General features: G+C 43.5%; 1 protein-coding gene across 1 annotated transcript in view; it reads right to left on the bottom strand.

Annotated features, from left to right (window-relative positions):
• The window catches only part of KCNJ6 (potassium inwardly-rectifying channel, subfamily J, member 6), a 40,349-nt gene that overhangs the window by 998 nt on the left and 19,416 nt on the right, over nucleotides 1-19,935 (bottom strand). The window lies entirely within an intron of this gene.

Raw genomic sequence — 19,935 nt, 5'->3', positions numbered from 1 at the left:
TGAACCTCACTCTGGGAGCTGCTATAGGGCAAAAAAATCTGCAAGATACTGTTTTTGTTAAGAGGCATGGAAAGAGGTGGCTGTTCCAAGCTCAAAGTGTAGTCCAGAGTGTCCTCTGGGTGAAGAAACACCTGGCCGTGGCCACAGGGACCTGTGACTTGGAGAACCTGCCCCATCTCAGACAGACAACTCAGGGAAAGACTACAATAAATATTAATGCTCAGTAGTGGAAGGGGAAACCCAGCCTTCCAGGAAAAGGGTCAGGAGAAGTGAATTTAAGAGGCAAAAACATGCTGCCAACAAAATGGGAGTACATGGAGAGAATGTGATGGTTTTCCTTTAATTGTACATTAATAACTAAGTATTACTAAGCAAACATCAGCTAAGCAGTATATGTCAAATACTTAGTCAATAATGACACATAACTCCTGGACAAGCCTGCCACACAGCAGTTATTTAGAAGGTAATCATAAGCAATTAAAATGGTTTAATTTGGGGGGCACAAATGGCAGTCTGTAGAAATGCACATCATTTCTCTGTGCTGCTGGCATCATGTCAAGTCACATGGAGAGTCTCAAGAAGAGCAAACATTGGTAGTTTAATGTCTGTGATCCTTTTCAGGACTGTGCACACTGCTCTAGATAATTCTGCCCTCATTCTCTCGAGCCTCCTCTCCAAGCTCAGACAACTTGCTTCTGATGGGTGAAAATTGCTGTTTCTTGGTACTCTACATTTTTCACTGATAACATTATGTTTAGGAAGACATTTACCAGCTGTTACCGCACTGTGGTACTTCAGTGCTTCTCCATCGTTTCCCTCCGCTTGCTGCAGCACCTCAGACCCTGCGGAGGGGTGACTGTCAGGGAAAGCTTTAGCATGAAAACTACTGCCCTGTACCTACCTGCTACAGCCAGGCAGAAATGGGACCGTACTTCTACTGTGCTTACTGATCTTAATTTCTCTTTCCTTTTGCCTGACAGAAATATTCATGCCTTTGTTTTTCTTGTTTTTGCAGGACAAGACACGTTTGCATTTCAATTCTCAAGTAATACACAAATGGAAATATAAAGATCTTACCATTTTTCTGTTCATTTCACAGGTGAGAAGGGCTGAAGGACATGAAACCATACGACAAAATCATCTCTTGTGAGATGTCCTGTGCGATTTTTAGTCTAAAGGAGATCTTCTTTCCCACAAAATGACCGAGGGCGAGGAACTTGGCAGTTCACAGAGCACTACACATATAAGAAACGCACGAGTTGTGCAGCAGCTTCCCCAAAGGGTCATTTGTTTTTTGCAGTGCTCTTCTGGGCAGACCCAGAAGCGTGGGTGCAGTATTCGACAGGACCTCCCTGCCCCGGGAGGGAGGCAGCGGCAGGCTGGGGGCAGAGAGGGCCGGCAGCAGCCCGTGCTGCCGCGGAGTCTTCCCTGCTGTCTCCGGCACCCCTCTGGGCTGGTCTCCTACCAGCTCCTTTGCTGCTCCTTGGTGGCACGCCGAGACCAGTGACCCCCGGGTGGGTTTCCGCAAGGGAGCGTGCCATGCCTAAGACTCACGTGTTTCTAATCCCTTTCTCTGCTGCTGAAATTTAACTTCGAAGTGCGTGGGAAATTTGGAGTTTTCATTACAAGAGCAATGAGATTAAATAAAAAAAGAGATTGAAGTCCCTTTGAAACGGTATTACTTTCCTGTGCTCACACCAAGTACTCAGTGATCCTGCTGCTTGGTTGGAAAAATTCGTTTGACTGGTGGGAAAGAGGGGGGCAATTTTCTGCAGAAGTCAAGAAGATTAATTGAATTACATTAGAGTTACAGCTCATTAAAAACAAACCCTCATCTGAAATTTTGACCTGTCTCAGTTTTTAATTTAGTCTCCCATCCAACAATGATTTAATACCTGTTTCTTTTCCACAGCTAGACACAATACTTTCAAAGCTAGAATGAAAGAGTTAGGATTTTTCAAGCAAGTAAGTTGAAATCAAGAAAAAGACTTTGTCTAGTGAGGGACGTGTGTATGAGGGAGACCTTATTATGCTCTCTAAAGGTTTGAGAAAGCTAATACAGAAAAAATTTGTAAGTGGATCACAGGGATTCCAGACTAAAGTGTGTCACAGTTGTGGAGACCCTTGAAGTGATTGCCAGCGCGCCTGCATGGCTGTCGAAGCAGAACAGAGAGAGTTCTGCAGTTCCGCATGCTGCGGCTTTACCAGCCTCCGCCTGCGCTGGCTCAGAGGTCCTTCAACTCCACACTCAGCAGAGCTTCTGGACTGTCTTTTCTGCTTTTAAGCCCTTATCATGTATGACGGTCTAATTTACACATCTTTCATTATACTCCATGGTTTTAATTGTCCTGTAAAAGGAAATGTGACTTTTATTATTTGTTGTAAGTTCTGAACATGCTGTCAGTTGACAGGGGAGGCTGCATCTTGAGTGAGGGCGTTTTCGGCTTTAGGTTTCCAAGCATTGCGTGATTTATTCACTAATTGCGTGGTTTATATGTAGCCATAGATCTGTTGCACAATGGCTTTAAAAATGATTGTGGTTTGACATTTTGACTAGTGTCTCATTTTAATTGGATCCCTTCAGGGTAGATGAGAGCTGGGGAGCCTTTGGAGCTACTTAGCTCAGCATTAATTGGACTTTTTCAAAATAAGCCGGGAAATTAAGAGACCCAAATAATTCATTCTAAACGAATTAAAACTATAACTGGAAGGAATGGTCTATTTAGGAAGGAGCATCGGAGCCTAACGAAAACCTCGAGACTGGGCTCTCAGGCCCTGCTCTGACGGGCATCGAGTGAAGCCGGGGCAGTGGGTGGTGACGGAGGAGCATTCCCGCTGGGCCGGGCAGCCGCTTGCCCCTGCACGTCCCGGCCCGGCGGCTCCGCAGCTCCCCGCACCATCTGTCCCCGCTGCCTGGCACGGGGGGACGGCAGCGGCAGGATTAGGTTGCCCTGCAGTGGGCTTGCGCTTGCACCTGTTCACCTCGCTGCATACTGTATTTTAAATATGCCGTGAGCTGATGAGACCTCTGATGGTTGCCCTTAACTGCTGTCTCACTCCTTTAAACTCGAAGCATTTTTAATGAGCAGTAATGAGCCTTTGTATGTGTTGCAGCTTTCTGTTAGGTCTTAATGACCGCGTCTCGGTCTGTTTGTTTTATGTTTGCACAGGCTAGGGAATCATGACTGAGTGTTGTGCCAATACTTGATTGCTGGGCAGGTTACCTAAGAAGTAAAATTAATTGCTGTCTTACTTCATTGTGAGTTTTTTTATGACGCTTAATGTTCATTTAGAGCTTTGTGGGCTGTAACCAGTGTCGTAAGAGTTGCCACTTCTCTGTGAAAGACACACCATGGTGGATACCGTTCCTATTGCTCCCCTGTCCCTGTTCCTGTGTCAGAACTATGCAGGCAGGGTTGCAAGCTGAATTTTGGTCCTTGTTATATTGGAGGAGGCAAACTAAATTATGTGGATTAGGTGAAGGAGGCTTTTTTTTTTTTTGAGACAGCCAACCTAACATGGCAACATTTTTATTGTTTTGCTTTCAAACGGGAACAAAAACGGTCCTGCTGACAGTGCTGGGATTAGCTCCATGTACCTGAAATCAGCAATTAGATACTACTTTGGATACTCCCGTTACCATACAACCAGTGTAATTAAAGCTTTAATTTATCTTGTAAATGCTTATTATTCCCGTTCAACAGGCAAGGAGCTGAACTGCACAGAAATTTGAGCAACACTGCAGAGCGAAGAGCGGCTTGTGAGCAGGGGCCAGCCTGCTAAGCCACTTTCTGTCTGCATTGAATTCGACACACCGCTGGCCTCCTGCTGCAAGGTACCTGCGCAGGGGTGGGGATGCTGGGTATCTGCCCGTGGGTTAGGCTGTTAGGGGACTTGGTCACACCCGTGACACTATGCCCTGTTTGCTTCAACAAGTGGGGACCATGCTTTGGCTCCTGGTACGTGTGGACTGTTCCTCTCCAGAGCACAGGCTGAGGTGGCTCCTCTGCCCGGCTGGGAGCGTAGACACTATTTCAGTGCACCCCATCAGCAATTTTTCTTGCAGCTAGAATGAAAGGTTTTATCAAGCTTAATATTTGCACCATGCAGCCTATGAAAATGACAGAATAATTCCCTTAAGCCGTTGCTGATATGCGGGTAAAGTTACAACCCCACCTTTGACTGATTAGAATTAGTAACAAAGTTGATGCCACCTCCAGATTCATTACTCTTGAAAAGTCACCCTGTGCAGTTATTTTGAGGTTATGGTTTGTTCATGCTGTCTACTGCTATTTAGGCTTATGCTTTGCACTGTCTTACAGTGCTACAAGGGTTTGGGATGGTGACCCAGAGTGACTTGATGCATTTCCTCATAGTGCACTTAATTTAAGATTTCATGGTAGCTTACACAGTAATATGTCGTGTCATGTACTCTCACCATATATTATTTCACTTTGTGATGGGAGCCATCAAAAATAAAATGCTATAAAAAATTAGGGGGAGAAGGGTACTCTAAATGAAATGAAGAGGGCAAGAATGACAGCCCATTACTGACTGCATCTTTTTGGCTGACAGCCATGATGTCAAGCCAATTTTGAGGTTCGGCGATTTTCTGCTGGGACTTAGCAGAACAAGGCAGACTTTCTGCTGCACAAAGCTGAATGGGATATCCCATAAGAATGACCCGTTTTCAACCATTGCATGGGAAGTGTGCTTCACAGTTCAGCCTGGAGTAGGACCTCAGGAGCAGGGGACTCAAGTGTGCACAGAAAACAGTGGTGTCCCCATTTCTGGAGTGAGTGGGGTTTCACTCATGTACAGGAGTACAGAATTTGGTCTGGGACCTCCGTCTGGGAGCTGAGACTTCCATGTGCATGTGCGATGCTCCTTTAAATTACTTTCACCCTGCCTTTATTAATAATTTCCTTTGCTGAGGTATCACTGTAGAGATTTTGAGCAAAAGTTCATTTCTGTGATAAGAACTTTTTAAAAACAAACCCAAACATGTAGGAAATCCGCTACCCCTTGAGATTAATTCCTACAGCCTCTGTGACAGTGCTCATGATGAAAGCAGCTTATTGTAGGAATTATGAAGAAGGGGAGGTGCTGAGCCGTAGCATTAGAGCTGACTTTTGCACCTTGCCTGGGGCAAAAGTGAGAAGATGGGAGAATTTTACTTAAACACTGTGATAACGGCACTAATATTGAGGTAATTAGATGAATGTGCACCTAGTGTCTGAAACTCCAGTATGGTCCTCAAAAAAGCTATAGTGACCTTCTAGGGTTGTATCTGAGCATTGCTCCTGTGTTCATTAAATATCACCGAGCAGCGTCCTACAAGGCAGAGAAATGGTCTCTGCCCAGATGACCTTTTGGTCTCAAATATATTTGGTGCAAGATTTGTCAGTCTGCTATTTTTAGAAGTTAAGGAGAATGAGAAAGCAATGTGCGCTATTAAAAACAAGCAAAAGGCTAGGAGTCAAGAACTCCTGATTGATACCTTGGTTCTCCTGCAGACATTGTGTGGGCTTTGGCAAATTACCAAGCTTTGCTGCGTCTGCTTTGTTGGTGTGCCACAAGTGACATGCTGAGATTTAAAGGCAGTAGATGTGCTTGCAATATATTCCCTTCCTCATCTAGATTTTCACTGTCAAATTTGTACTAAACAATTCTCCCTGTTCTGAAAATGATTACCTCAAAAAAGAAAAGAGATTTAGAATAAAATTTCCATAGTGCCACCAAGGTATTGTCAGAAACATTCCATATTAGTTAATTTGTTCTCTTTAATGAAGCTAAAAAAAAGAAAAAAGGAAAAAAGTCATGTTGTACCCTGAATTCACCACTTTTTGTAAAGCCTGAAGCATCAGCTGTCATTGCGGGAAAATGTTGCAAATATCATAGTGTGGCAGGACGTTTTCCCCCTCCTTTTTGTATTTGTGTACATCTGACAAGAAATCAGTGTTTTTTTCATTTTTGAGTAAAAAAATTTAGATTTATATAACCTCTTGTTCAGAGCTAGTAATGGGAAATTCCCAGGGGTTCTGGTAACTTGATTCAGAACACACCTGGAAATTGGATGCTTATCTCATCCTGAGCAAAGTCCAAAGCTCTTGAAAGGAGTAAAAACTGGAAAGGTGCCAGTGAGCCTTTCAATGTGTCTGTGTTTCAGCATGCCTGGGAATCCGTGCACGACATCCTCTTGTTGTGGGTTATGAACGGTGTGCGTGTCTTCTCTGGGTCCCAGCTACGTGGCGGCACGGCCACTCCTGGCTCCGGTGCAGCAACTGGAGAGAGGAGTGTGTGTGTGAGTGGGAAAGGAAGGGAGGGGGGACAGATTTTTTTCCTATAAGAATATAAGGGATTAACTTTCTTTGGCTTTTTTTGTTTGTTTTCTTTTTCCTTTTTTAATGTTAAAACTGGTGCTTTTTTTTCTGTAAATGATTCGAGGAATTTGGTATTTCTATTTTTGTATTTCTTATTTAATCAGACCAAGAAGCTGATAGGTGTATTTGAAATTTTATGGCTTTGATCTAATGCTGTCTGTGAATTCTGATCAGAGGTCTTTGTGGTAGCTGCTGTCTTCGTCTCACAGCTGATGACGGGACCAGAGACAAACTCCACATTGGAAAATGCAAGTTGCCATGGAGTGGGCTGGAGCGGCTGGCCTGACCACCACCAACAGTAATAAAATCACATCCCCCGTGGGAGAAGGCATATATTGTTAGGTCACGTTTGCACAAGGGGTGAATATGCATGGGAAATTGAGCTGGTGAGAAGCCATAATTTCAAGTCAGTGGGACTTTCTGACACTCCAAAATCTATTTCTTTCTAAACAAGATGAAAACAAATAACAAGTATAAAACAATGGAATTGATATTAAGTTAAATTCTAAACAAAATCTAACTTGGATCAGTTAAAGCATTCTGTTTTCATTCTGACTTCTTCAAATGTGATATATTGTATAATGCAGCATCTGAATTAGAAAAAGATGGCCATGTTTTAGTCTTTTTCAAAATATTAAAAGAATGCACATTTTTTCCCCCAGTAGGAGATTTCAATGCCAATGAAATGATATTTTCCAATGGAAAAATGCTGAGTTAGAATGTTTGATTTACTTGGTTAATATTTCTCTTATCAGGAATTAAATATACTTCATTGAGTATTTTGTGTCTAATTTCTTGCTTTCTAACTGCATGTAGCTGTCTGAGAAATGGTACATGCATAACGCAGAAAAGCTTGTCTGATTCAATCTCAGATGTGCTGCCACTTTTAGCTAACAGTACCATATCCATTCTCAATAAACAGCTTCTCAAAGAGACGGTACAACTACTATTCAGCCAATATTTAACCTTCATTTAGCCTTATATTCAGGCCATGCCCAGCAAATCAAGCTGCCTGATGTGTATGAATTTTAATCATTTTTTCAGCTGTGCTTTTTTAAATGGATGATGATTACATTTTTCTGTCGACTAAATCTATGGAAATTTAATATATCAAATAACGCAACGTCTGACCAGAGAGAAGCTTGTTCCAGAATTGGCACTCAGAGTCCTTGGAAACGGGAGACTCAATTCGGTGGAGCTGGAACATAAAGTACCAGGATTTTGTACCCTACTCTGTATTTGACTGTTGGGGTACATTTATAGATTCAGTGGTTTCTCAGGCATCGAATCAGCACCACGCAAATGCTTTATGCCTCCTAGCAGATACCCACACAGGAGGAGAGAGGGGAATTTTGTTTTTAAGAAGCTGCAGTACATGGTTGTACCTTCAGTGGCTCTGCTTTCAAAATGCGAAGTGCTGAGTAAACAGAAGACCTGTCCTGACCATTTAAAAATACATTGCTATTAACCCGCGCGCTTTCTCCTGAATTCTGGCCTGCAGATGGGATGCTCTCCTCCGGCGTGGTGCGCAGGCAGCCTGCTCCGCAATTCTCTGACAAACAGCCGGGAGCAGGCAGCAAAGGCACCGGGCTCCAGCTGAGCAGCCTGCTGCTGCCTCGCCGGAGAAGGCTTTTAGCAGGATTTTTCATTAAGCAACGCAACCTGGCCCATCAGGACTGAGGTACGGCATGGAGCAGAGAGGATCTTAGGTGGCAGGGGGTGTGGGGAAGACCCCTGGCAGTACGTTAAGGCTAACAGTCCTGTTTATGGTTTTGGACCTCTCCAGCTGTCTTGCTAGGTTGCTTCTATAACAGAGAGGATGACCAGCCAGCAAGAATCAGAGCCTTTGCATGAGTTCCTGTTAGCTCCCTATTTCTTTTCCTCAGTCAGAAGCAACATCTTTAATTCTTATACCAGAGAACCTCAGGAAGTACACAGTTCATATAAATATTCCAGTTTAGTTACCTTGGCATTTGAAAGCACTTTGGGCTCAGCCTGCTTAATGGTCTCTCTCTAGTCACTAGATTCACTGCTGCTGAGGAAAAACATCTCGTAAAAGCACCAGGAGAGGAGAGGATGGGGGACACCCGGCTGCACCCCAGTATGCAGCCATGCTGTGCCTCAACTGGCTTCCTGCAGCATGGTCTCAGGCTGAGAGAAGCTACAGGGAGCCCCTTTTCCTCCAGGGGCTCCGAGTCCCCTGCCCCTTCCCTCACCTTTTATGAAGGGGTGGAGGCCCACAGGAAAATCTAGTTTTGGATAAAAGAAGGGTGAAGAAGGAGCTGCCTGAGCTGCCGCATTACTCATCTCGGGGAAGAAAGCAGTAGAACAGCTTCTGTTCTTCTCTGTTCTGCATAAACCCAAAGGCTAAATGAGATCAGCACCTCAGAAACAGGTTCCTCTCTCTCCAGTCCTTGCTGGGGAGGCAGAAGATGGGAAAGGGACAGACATAAATTGCAGGTAGGAAATGAAGAAAAGAAAAATGTGTCCTCCAACACATCTAGGATTCACAGTTTGATAAAGCCCTATGTCTTTTTGAAAACTCCAGCTTTGATGGGCTGTTTGGATGGGAACTGCTTCTTCTCCAAAATGTTCAGGCTAACGTTGCAAGACACAATCGCCCAGACGCACCTGCAGCAAGCTTGCCAGGGCAATGCCCGGGGAAGGCATTAGTAGCGCCGGATGCTCTGCAGGTTGCCTGCTTAACTGCTGAGAATATAGACCCTAAATGCATTTGGCCTTGGAAAGGGGTAGAAGCATTGTTTATGTGAGAGCTCTTCCAAGATGGCATCCTTTAAGATGCATACGCAGATAGCCAACCTTTTGTGGAAAAATATAGCTGATTGCTATATTGGCTCTATGCTACATAATGCATAGCGTATGCAACCCTCTTGAGGAACATGTATTTAGCACACAGTAGTAACTGGGACTGAGACTAGAACGGGACATGTTTGGGCATTGCTGAAATCCCACATTAGCATTAATGCCAAGGGATGGCTGGGACAAAAACCCCTTTAGATGGAATGATGTTTGCTGTGAAAGAAGCATTTTCTGTAACACCTTGTACCTGCTGCACACCTGCCCTGTCATGACTGTGAGATAAACGTTTAATTAAAATAGATGTGTGATCTACTTCACCTCTTGCTGTGCAGACTTCTTAAACATGTAATTTGAGTCTGCATGTTTGGATGGCTTTTGTTTCTCTTCTTAAAATACTACTTACAAAGAGAACAGAACATCCAAGGTTTGCTCTATCCTGAACTTTACTGACTTAGAGCTTTTTATAAAAATGTCACATTTTACTGTGGAATGTTTGTGAACCCAGGATTAAAGACAAAACAGTGTGAACATGCAGCTTGGCATGCTGTAAAATTCAGGAGATAGGAAGATCACTAGCTTTTTGACAACAAAATCTGTGAATGACCCACCAAGTATTCTGGTGGTTGTTTCTGGGTTTGTGGCTAGCGGCATTGCTGAAGCCGGGTTTAGCTATTGTGACATCGGAGGAGGAGATGAAAGAGAGTTCAGGATAAAGCACTTGTTTCTGCCAGGCAGGTGCTGGTGAGAAGTGATGTTTTGAAATGCAACATAAATAAAAGAAATTATGTTCTATCCAAAATCACTTGGATTTTTGGTAAGCAACAGAACATTTCAGTGGGGTTGCCTGGGCAGTTTCATGACAGTGCATCCTTTTAGGTGGGCTGGAAAACAAGCTAAACGTGGGTAGGTGGTACTTGCTTTTAGAAGAGACAACTTGAAGAAATCAGTTTTTCTAAAGATATCTTAGTTTCAGAGATGACATTTTTGATTTATATTTCACCCGAAAGAGTACCAAGAGGTCTGGTATAGAGGTGCTCCATGGTTTTCAGAAGAAAGCTCTAAATCCTGATGGCATCACTGAAGCCATCATAGCTACCATTTGAGAAGGCCAGTTATTATCATATGTCAGCCCACAAAAAGCAGCTGGGCATGGGGACGTGTGAGAGCTGTATCGTCCAGCTCTGTAGTACTGGCTAATAACAGCACGGCTGCTTTCTGGTTCTTTAACCAAGCGAACAAGCATCCAGCCCTTTCTCTGGGCATTTTGGACAAAGCTCAGCTCCTTGAAGGTGTTGCCCTTTGGTGATGATGGTTGGACCTGTGCTTAATTCCGCTGGCAGCTCCTCCTCTCTTCTCTCTGGTGGCTTAAGCATGGACCTGCCTCTAGCCCCATTCCTGTTCCTCCGACCTGTTGGCAGTCCCCTTGGGAGATGGAGGAATTTTGCTCAGATGTTTTGAAGCGTGTTCCTGGTTTTACAAGCCTTCACTGTAAGAGCTGAAGGGGCTCAGTGCTGCCGTCCTGTCTGGAGGACCCCCACACCGTACATGGCCCAGAGCTAACTAACCTGCTCTGGGAGGAGGAGGAGGAATATCTGGGCTAATTTTGCTAGTATTTCACATAATGAGTTTGGATAGTAGACCTTACACCCTTTCATTTTCTTAATGGGAGAGAGTTTCAGCAACCAAATATTTGTTCATGCGATTATTTAGTGTGATTGGTCAACTCCTTTGTAAAAATCTTTTTAAGGGAAACTGTTAAACACATTAAGCTTAAAAATTCATCTGTCATAACAATAATCTTTAATTAGAATTTAAATTAGGTTTATTGATTCAGCTATTGTTATCTTTATCATAACAAAAGAATCAGCCAGTCCCAGACTTCATGCAGCTCTGATTTTTGATGAACTTTTGCAGGCCTTCTAGCAGTTATGCAAAGAAAATCATCTGCGCTGTTAAAATCCTCCCACTGAAGAGCAAGTGGGTTTTGATTTTTTTCTTTTTTTTCCAGTTCATAGGATGAGACTTATTAAGTTGATGCTTTCAGGTTAATAAAATTGGCTATCTGTCAACTTTAGCAGCCTATTTTTAAAATGCAGGACTGAGCAAAAACTGGCTGCCTTGGGGAATGAGATGCAAAATCTTTCACTTCTGAAACTGTTTAATATTCAAGTTATGTCAAAATTTGTATCCATATTTTAGCTGCTTGGTATCCTGTCTGATAATAGGTGCTATTAATATATCTGCTAGTACATCAATGACCATTTTAGAAAAATTAATATTTCACTTGGTTTTAATTGACTTTGGTTTTATTTGAGGTGGTGAGGAAGAAGCTGATTCTGATCTTTAATTACTGCCTAGTGCTTAGCAATGAGTCCATAAAGAACAGCAGCAGTAGAGTTGAGATTTTAGGAAAGCTTCAGTACTACTCTCCTGATATATCTATTCTGGGGAGAAAGAGGAACAACACACTTCAAGCTCTAGGCTTTTCAATCTAGCACTTTCCTCAATGCCTGAATTCATTTAAAAGGAAAAAAAAAAAAAGAAAAAAAACAACAAAAAGTTATTTTGCTCTATTCCTTCTCCATGTATTGTAAATATTTAAATGAACTGTTTCTGGGAAGAGCATAGACAAATCAATCTGTGAGAATATGTGTTTGATTTTGCCTCAAATATTTCCAACTGGTGATGGAGCAGAGAAATTCTGAGTTTCTTTGAAACGTGCACCTCATTTATGGAAGCAACAAAGACTTTTTAGCACCCCAAAATTCTCCTTACTTTAACAATATTTATCTCAGCTGGTGAAAAAAGTTAGTTGTTTTAGTAAGGAAAAGATAATGAGTTTGAGAAGAGGTGGCTAGGTATGTCGTAAACTGTCTGAGGAAGCAAGGAATAGAGGGTGTTCAGACTCAAAAGTGCGCAGTTCCCAGAGGAGAGGTACCTAAGGTAGTGCCGGGGAGTCCTGAAACAAAATGGCTGGACTTTTGAAGCAAGAAGCACCGTGTATAAAAGCCTGAATAACGTTGTCTCTTTTTCCTGAGGAATTTGTGTTCAACACTGAGGATGGGCTAGGTGTTCAGCAAAGATGCTAAGCTTTTTCTCCTGGAAAAATGACCACAAAGCACTTGTTTGGCAAAAGAGTATTTGTTTTGGGGTGTTGTGGTGCTGGATGAAAGCTGGGTGGGTACACAGGGCGTGAGCTGTTCCAGTCCTCTCTGGCCGTGGGAGGACCCGAGTGATTTCAGCTTTACCGCTGTGGGTTGTTTCATTCCTCTGTATCAGTCATGAGGTGGCACTCTTCTACCAGAAGAGATAGCTTACAAAGATTTTGAAGTGTGCGTATATCTAAACTAAGAAAAAAGAAGCAATGCCAGGAAAATATTGTTGAGAGATTACTGCAAAAGTTACTTTCGAAATGTCTGGGCGGGCAGGCAGATGGGACACCACCAGGATGCTGTGTGTTTGTGGCAGGAATGTAGTATTTGAAGGAGATAGATACCTTGCTGGACTCTCTGTGAGCTAGAGGTTAGTAGCTTAGTCGATTTTCTTCTGACTCCCATACAGATTTGAGACATTTCTGTACACCAGCTGCAGACTATATTCTTCTTCATGACAAGCACAATTACACAGTCTCTTTTTTGCAGCTTTTATTACTGCTGCCAGACCACTGCTAATTTGGAGCACTTTGTTGATACATGCTTTGTACGATGAGCACTTGGCTAAAACTGGACATCCTTCACTCTGATGATATCCTCCATCTCAGAAAATAAACTGGACCAGACCCCCAGTTTCAGAGGTAAATAGGGGAAGAAAAATAAACCCAAGCATTGCTGGCCAAAGAGATCTGACTCTAATATTGCATACGAGTGTTTAAGATGAGGTTTTAAAAAATGTATGTCATAGCAAATGGAAAGCACAGCACCAGATTCTAGTCTCAGTCAGCAGCAGTTCAAACCAGGAGCATCTTCTGTCAGGATATAGCTATTCCAGACTGTGGACCTGACTCAGATCTCCACAGTCTTACACCTCCATGGGATCCTTGCTACATCCCGAGCAATCGAGCAGATGACTGCTTTGTGAGGCAGCATCCCCTGGCTCCTGCTGTGTTTCTAAGAAATGCTTAACCTTCGGGATGGGAAAGAGAAATAAAACTTGGCATGCTCTCTTTGAAAGTTTCTGACCCCTTCCCTCCTTCATGCTTGCAGTGAGCCAGGCTTGGGTAGTAGGGGACCTCAGGGATGGCTTCCTCCAAGCTGTGCTTCCTTCAAACAGCGTAAATGACAATGCCTGGGAGGAAAAATGCAAGAGTTTGGAGACAAGGCAGGCTGACGAAGGGGTTGTGAGTTTGGGAGGAATTCAAGAAGGCATTGGAAGAATGCCGAATCCAACCAGTTCCGTGCCATGCAGTGAGCCCTTCTCTCTCCTCCCACCATGACAAAAGTATTCCCTGGCTGCTAAATGAAATACACCACCACTGCCTTCACTTCGTATTTACTCCAGGCAGAGATTTTTTCAGCCAGAGAGATAAAAGAAGCAAAAACTCTGCACAAGGCACTTTATTATCTAACTAAACCTGGAAGGTGCTCCTGGGACAGGTGAGAGATCGATAGGGCCACCTTGGCTTCTTCCCCTTGCTTCTCCTCTTAGCCCAGCTGAGGATCTGGGCCCTGATGTGAGTAAGTGTTCATCACCCCCCCCCGAGGCTGAACCCCTGCCTGGCTAATCTGAGATCAGTGCGGGCAGAGCTGTCTTGAAGAATGAAGACTTTTCTTTTTAATCACACGTTTCTAAAGACAAAAGTGAGAAAAAACTGCTATCGCTTATTTCCAGCATGGATGTGAGTATTAGAAATTAATTGAAAAATGTAGCTGCACCCCAAAAAGCCCAAACCCTGATATTACGCATTGCTTTAAGAAGCAACTACAGAACCGGCACACGCTGGGTCCTATGTGCATAGAGCATTAGCTGCTACTCATTTGGTACAACCCAAATTACTTGCTACTTGTGTTTCCTATCAATTTTTAAATTACATTTTATTCTGATTTTGCTGGAAATGGAGGTCAATGCAAATACAATACAAGTGCAGAATGTGTTATGCCAGTAAGTTTGCATCAGAATCCAGAAGCCCAGCAGGGAATGAATTACTGAGGCTCAGAAAGGATAGTTCTAGTAATGTTTGGCTCTTATTTCCCATGACCTTTTATCTGAAAGTCTCAAAGGAAGGGAGATACTATTATTTTTGTTTTACCAATGGGGAAATTGAGGCAGAGAACAATGACCTGCTCTGAGGCCTCATAGAAGGTGTGTAGCAAAGAAATGCTACTGTGGTGAGGATACATACATTTTGATAGTTGTCTGGGGGCATGCTGGCTATCTGCTGTCCTTTGATGTGAGCCAGGAGAATTTTTTGGCCTAAAGCACTGATGCAGTTTTCATGGAGAGCTAATGTTTTGGAACAACATTTTTTTCAGATCCTGTTATTTCAACACAAGGCAAGCTTCTGCTCATTACCAGGGTCTCAGCAGAGCTCAAAGCCTTTCCTAAGACCATTTCTCTCCTTTGCTTTAAGCAGAGCAGGGTATGGATGACAAAACTGGAGAGCTTGTTTTGGGAACAGAAGGCAGATGAGATGGATCACGTCACGGAACATGAACATGTTTTCCTGGAGTCACAATTGTGCTTCCTCAGCCTTTTCCTGTTGTCTGCGCAGTGGAGCTCTCCCCTTCTTTTAATCACAAATGAAAAATTTCTACTATCAGAATAATAGAGATTTTGCCTGCTGGTGCTGTGATAACATGAGGCTGTGGCATGTGCATTACGCACGCACACACACGGAGATACGTAGAGAAGTACAGAGATACCCAGGTCAGTGATTTTGTGGTTCTCCTATACCCAAAATAGCAAATCCTTGACGTGTGAGCCTTGGAAATCCTCAGTCTCTTCAAATGCTTAATGAGATAGGTTGATTATCAACAAATTAAAATTACTTCTGTCGTATGAGGGGGGAGAAGAGAATCTAACTGGCAGCAGTGAGAAGACAATTAACAGACTTCAGAGAGGCACTGGGGCAGTTAAGATGTTGTTACAAGAAGATAACTGGGAAATGGTGGGTAGATCAGGCTATTATAAGCATATGGTGAAACTGAACAACAAATGACCACAAAATACTGTGGTATGATGGGATTAAATCAGCCAACACAATGAGTGAAGCTCTGTTGCACCATCACAGCACAGAAATGTTTGGGTTTTACATTTTTGGGAAAATTTAATGGCATTCCCTCCCTCTCCCCACACACAAAAATATTTGTAGTGCAGAAAGCTTCCCTTGATTTCTAATTTGGGAAAATGCTGTACGAAAACTCATAATTCTTTTTCTGCACAGTTTACCAGGGTAGTATTACACATTTTGGCTGCAAGAAAGCCCTGTAATAAATGATAGCTCTTTCAGCCTGTTGGCAGTATACGGTCCAGCCATCAGTCTTGTAAATGTTCCCATAACCATTGAAAAGTTGAAATAATTTGGAACTGTGGCTTAACACGTTATTAATCACGGAGCAAAGGATTTGCTCTGATTTCGCCAGGCATACTAATGTGAAAAAACCTATGGTCCTCTCAGATGCCAGCACAGGGATAAAAGCGCAGCTAATCATACTCTGCTCCCGTGATTGAATACAGGCTTCAAGCCCAGTATTTCAGGGCACGTTCCTCAGAGTTTGGTCAAGTATGAAGGCTTTCATTTAACAAATCCCTTTGTGAACTTGGCCAGGTTATTTGTGTGTTGATATGTGTGTGTGTATCTGTGGGTGAAGGAGAAGCTGATTAATGTCTCGTTTACTTTCCTGACTGATAATGAGAAAGAGAAATATGATACGGTCCTGTCGTGAACTGACTGCTCTAGCTGTGATGTGTGCCTTTTGGGCCAACCAGTGATCCCATTTCTACAGGCTTTCAACCAGCCAGCTGATGGGTCCAAAGCCAATGACAAGGTGATGGCCCAATCCAAGATTCACAAAAGGCAAAAGTATCTTCTTGCTGCATTTCTTGGCTTTCGGAAGGGAGCGGTTTAAGTCTGGATGAAAGTGGGTTGCAAAAGTCTCTATAGGAATGAGGTCCCTTAGCTTTCGGGAATTTCTCCAATTTTTTGTGTGAATGCTGAATCCCACAAATGTTTCTGAATCCAAGTGTGGTAATACATATGGAGTGACAACAAAAGAACTCATTCAAAGGAAATCAGCCTAAGGTAATGAGGATGTCATGACTTGGGTTATTCATATCTAAAAGGTATAATTCAGCTTCATTCTGCAATACCTAGCAACAATACCACAACAGCTTTCCACTATGTACAGTGCCACGTTCAAGCCAGATCAGGCTGGCCTGCTGCTATTTGGGTTATTGGTGTACCTTGAACTAAATTGCTGTGAACAAATATCTCAAAGGAAGGAGCACAATCAGAGCCCTGACACTGCAAAACTCCTGAATAATGCTGTAGCTCGCGGCTCTGTTGCTAACAGGGGAAAGATGGAGATTAAGATGGCAGCTGCAGAAGAAAATTCACTTTGCAGCCTTTTTACACTGTCATATTCAAGAAAGCAAGCTACAAGTATAACTGATGAGGTATGATGCTTTAGAGGAGGACAGTCTGGATTTGCAAGAAGCTTTGAACGTGTTGTTTTCCCACAAGTGCTGCCATCTCCCTTGATAAGCTAATTTTAAAAGTTAATGGACTAGATCTTTCAATGTGCTAATGCTACATTGTACTGCTTCAATGGTGCAAAAGAGCACTAAAGCAGTCTCCTTCTGTCGCTGGAGGTTTTCCCCTGTCCCAGGGAACTGCCGGGCAATACGGGTCAGCCAGAAGGGATCTTCCATGAGCCCTGATATCTCTGGAGCAAAGACTTCTGGGGAAGAAACGGGATGAGAGGTGTAACCATACACCCCGATTCTGAGTCTGCTTTAGGGCTGTAGGCTGACAGCAAAAGTAATTTTACAAGCTACTGATAGAGCAAATATTCCCAAGACTGGAAGGGCATTGAAAGACTCCAAGTGGTGTTTTGCATTGCCACCGCTCCTCCACCCAATCAGTAGATGTGGGTCCCTGCTACTTTTGACTGCATACTTGGAAGAAGACGTGCAAAATGGTAAGGGATAAATGATTCCTTGCAACTTGTTTCCTCAGCTGTGCTGACTAAAAAGCCAATTCCCTTTTTTGTGCGAGATACGCCTACTGGCACGTGACTGTGGTCAGTGCACCCTGCGCCGGGTTAGGCACCGGCTGCTCTGGGACCTGAGAGGGGATGCTGACCCAGGGGGGCACTGACATATCCACTGTGCTCTCAAAGGGGAGTCTAAACTAAAGGCTAGTGCTGTGGGTTGCACCATCTACCCCAATCCTGCAATGCACCCACTGACTAACTCCATACTTACATGATCCGAACCAGGGGTTTTGGAAGGTTTTTGTAGGTACCTTGGAAAACCACAGGGTGCAGCAGTGATGGTGTCTATTAAAAGAGCACCAACTGTGATAACGTTTGTCAAAAAGAGGAGGAGGCTGGCAGGGAGCAGTAACAACTTTAGCTGGCCAGTTTTAGTCTGCCATCTTAAGTCAGTCTGACTTCAAGCCAGGGAGAGACACTGAAAGAGGGACTGACTGCGTGGAGAGAGCCCCGAGCCCCACTCTCTGTGTGCCTCACCCTTCTGATGAGAATACAAGCCCACGGTAAACCAACATGAGCAGGGCATCTAAAAAAGGAAACAGCAGTGAATAGGCAATCAGACTGGTCATTGTTACAACTTGGTGCCATCATATAGCAATAGTTGAAACTTTCTGCTGCTTAATTCTGTCATCATCCAAGAGTCTAGAGAGGCTCCCTGCTCCTCCGATTCAGACTGGTTGTTTTCCACACAAGAGCTTGAGGTTATTTTTGCTGTTTTTTAGTTGAAGGAATGATCTTGTTGGAATTAGTCCAAAACCAGAGATGTGGACAGGTCTTAGCACAGCTGGTGGTTCTCCTCCATTTCAGGCAAATGGACTGACTTAGGGCCTAAATAATCCTTCTTCATCTCCTACCTGGACAACGCAATGCAGTTTAGCAGGGCATAAAACCATGTGTCCAATCCATGCCAAATGCTGAAGCACTTCCGGGGACACATCTTATCTGTCGTTTGATCTCTATAGCAAGAATAAAAACCTGTGCTTATATTCAAGATGCTCATTACCTGAGATGAGAATAACTGTGAACGCTTTCCATCTTGGGTAAGGATGGTCAAAACGGAACTTTTCTGTTTTTACAGAGACAAGAGACTGAGAAATAAACTCCAATGATAATTAAACTCAGTAATTTTCATCTGAAGTGCCAGACAGGCATTTTGGACCTTGTCTTTTTAATACAAACACAGAATAGCATGGATCAAAGATAAAAAAGAACCAGCCATCACATTTGACACACACTTCTCCTGATGCAGGGAGGCTATGGACCACTTCTGATACATTTCAGTTGTTCTGCATAAAGTCTTTAGACACTGCAGCAGCAGGGATCTGTCTGAGAATGGGACAAAAAGGAGCTCCCTGGGTAGACAGTAATGAGACCAACAGGGAACACTTCTTCCTGGGAAAAGCGTCATTTACAAAAGGAGTGTTGTTTCTTGAGGCAGTCAGGAAGGGGCTGTGGGAAAGGATATAACACTGAGAAATCTAAAATACAGAATAGCAACTTGAGTGGTCAAGAGCATCTTTTCTTTTTCCCCAGGGTACATGAGCTGCTGGGGACAAGGCAAAAAGGCAGGTCTGAATTTTCCTTTTCTGTTCTTATTGTTCCAAGTGTGAGGAAGCAGAGGGTCGATCAGCTGGGCCACCCATGAGCAGAGTGGATGGCTCAGTGGGACAAGCCCTCAGGGGTCATGACCATCTAAGCAGGTGGGGTTGAGCGCTGATTCTTAGTTTTGCATTAGGCATTGACACTCCAGAGGGGACAAAATCTCTAGGCTAACCCAAAGACTGCTGCTGACCCACTCCCATGCTGCACTTCCCTGAAGGACTGCCATGCAGGAGCAGCACCGTTAGCATCCAGCCCATGTGATGGAAAACGGAAGCTGTAGAAAAGTGGTTGGCATAGAAGCAGACATGCCCCTTCTGCCTTGTAGGTTAGTACAGCTTCACAATGTGTCATGGAGAACTTGAGAAAGATGTTTTTATTCCAAAAAATGTTAGTCCTAAATCTCAGTGTTTTATGGCAACATGGAGAGGCGTAACTCTCAGGCTGTACCTGTAGGTTGTCAGCACCAGAACACAACCTAGAATGTGAATAACAATGGCTGGAGAAGTTTTGAACTGTGCACATCAATGTGGGCTACAAGAACAGAGCAAGTTTCACGTGTTCAGCATGGATGCGCATGCATTTTCTGTGTCCTGAGCCATTCTGGTCCTGGTGTTGGTAACACTCCTGTTACCGGTTGTACAATTCAGCATTTCGAGGTGATCAACTCAGGTAAATCTGAGTTGAATGTAAATCTGGCCTCTGTGTGGCAGATCTGCCTTAAGTGAGGGCAGTGGGGAAGACAAAACTTTCTTTACTTTTTCCTTTTGTCTATTCTTTTCTCTTTCTCTCCTTGTCAGAGAATGACAGATGCCTGTATGTCAGACTGACACACCATCAGGTATAATCTTGAGCTGAATGAAGGCTGTAATTTGATTAAGGGGCTCTGACAGGTTTCGAAACAATGGCAGTGTTTTAAGACT

This window comes from Fulmarus glacialis, unplaced genomic scaffold (genome assembly GCF_000690835.1).
Source record: "Fulmarus glacialis isolate BGI_N327 unplaced genomic scaffold, ASM69083v1 scaffold11179, whole genome shotgun sequence".
Taxonomy (NCBI): domain Eukaryota; kingdom Metazoa; phylum Chordata; class Aves; order Procellariiformes; family Procellariidae; genus Fulmarus; species Fulmarus glacialis.
Note: the sequence above shows the minus strand (reverse complement) of the source record. Positions and strands in the feature narration are given on the sequence as shown.